Source organism: Pteropus vampyrus, unplaced genomic scaffold, assembly GCF_000151845.1.
Source record: "Pteropus vampyrus isolate Shadow unplaced genomic scaffold, Pvam_2.0 Scaffold47, whole genome shotgun sequence".
Lineage (NCBI taxonomy): Eukaryota > Metazoa > Chordata > Mammalia > Chiroptera > Pteropodidae > Pteropus > Pteropus vampyrus.
The window spans coordinates 2,040,698-2,042,718 of record NW_011888828.1 but is presented as its reverse complement, the minus strand read 5'-3'; positions in this window follow the sequence as shown (position 1 = coordinate 2,042,718).

Below are 2,021 nucleotides of genomic sequence, written 5' to 3'. Positions count from 1 at the left end.
TGATGTCAACTTGCCATCAAACTTGCCAAATTACAGATTAAAAACTGCAGTCTTTCAGACGTGGTTCCATAGGGTAGCAGTTAGCACATCTGCTTTACACGCAGAAGGTCCTGGGTTCACACCACAGTGTAGCCACAGCCTGTGGTCTATGGCCATGCTACCCTGAACAGATATCTGATGTTGGAAGCTAAGCAGCATCAGCCTGGTTAGTACTTGGATGGGAGACCACTGAGGAAGACCAGGTACTGTAGGCATAAATAATAATAAAGAAAAAAGAAATTGTAGTCTTTCTAAATAATGGAATTTTTCTAAATCAGATTCTATTTAATACATTTTGGGGGAGCTTTATATTTTTTAAAAAACAGTTTCAACAGAAGAAAGATGGAAGGGAAGATTTCAAGGGGGTGATTTCCTCCCATTAGTTTAACTTTTTAAGAGGGTTTTTTGTTTGGTTGGTTGGTGTTTTTGTTTTTGTTTTTGTTTTTTGTTTTTTGTTTTTTGTTTTCATGGACTCAGTGGCAGCGTGTAGACAGATGCGTGGCAGGTGTTTGACTTCGGTCTGAGCTATTGGGAATGAGCATTTCAGGAGTGAGGATGGAAAGATGCTGCGTGGCAGGGTAAGGCTGAGAGCAAGCCCTGAGCCCACGGCATTCGCAAAGCAGCGGAGCGCCTCCCGAGGGAGGAAGCCGCCCCCAGGTTCTGGGTGGCCAGCCCCAGATTCCACCGCCCTGCAGCACCTGCTCTGGAACAGCCCGCAAACCTGGTTCTAGCCGAGAATCACCGACTGCAAATATCATGGCACCAAGCGTCCCCAGAAAACAACAAAGGCTACTGTTGGTTGAAAGGAATGAAGGGCCAAACGGTCTCATTAGCATCAGCATCTTTATCATCATCATCCAAAGTCCTTCTCAGGTTATTTTATTTCCTGCTTTGGTCATGTGCAGCCCTTATCTGAACAAGGACGCCCTCTCTGCACTCCCCATCACCCCTCACCCCCCGCAATTGTCCTTTCTCGTGGACTCTGGTTGGTGGCTGCTGGCAGCTTATCTAAAATGACAGAAGCTTCTATGACTTAAAGAGCTAAGTGCCTCTTTTCTTCTTTTAAACAAAAGCCTTTGATAGCAGAAATGCTCATTTCTCTCTTATTTTCTGCAGAGCATGATATATATGCACCTTTTTCAAGTTCTAAGGATTACCATATTGTGACTGTTGCTTTGACAATGAAGTGTTATAAGTGCCACAAAATGTCTTGGGTGAACAATGTGAAGTATCTTACACTTAAAACCTGATAAAAATCTGAATATATAGAATGGAAAGAATTATGGTACAAATATCTTCAGAACTGAACCTTTCTCTTCTCCCTGAACGGATTTTTCAAAACCCTTTTCCAGCAGGTTCCAATGTACTTTTATGATAAGAAAGAGCTCGTAGGGGCTCTTGGATCAGGCCGCCTGAGCTCAAGTCTGGCTTCGCCATTTATATTCCCTGGGATCCGGGGTGTGCTAATTGCTTGGTGCCAAACTTCCTCATGGGTGCCGTGAGCCTGCTGCAGTGAGCTGCCGAGATGGCTCCATGAGGTAAAGCATGGGGAAAAAATGAGTCCAGTGCTTGGTACAGAGAAAGGCTCAGTAAATGTCAGCTGTTATTTATTTAACAATCGATTTTCTCCCCGCTCTTGGGGAAATGTATCTATTACACAGAATAATATCTACAGCACGTTAGTACTCTGCCTGTTCTGATTTAATTTCTGAATTTTACAAACCAGTAAATACAAATAGAGGCAATATGAACAGGGATCTTACAGTGAACGGGATGGTTCGCTTACAGTCAAGACTTTGTGACCTCAGTCATATCAGGGAAAGGTGATAACGAACGGCTGTTACTTAGATGAAACACTGGACCGATGTCAACTGTGGCGGAAAGGCTCGACTTGAGGAGAATACGGAGAACTGCTGAAAAACACGGACTTCGGCTGCAGACCCAGACTGGTCCCAGCTCTGCCTGTCATTCTCCTTAACCTT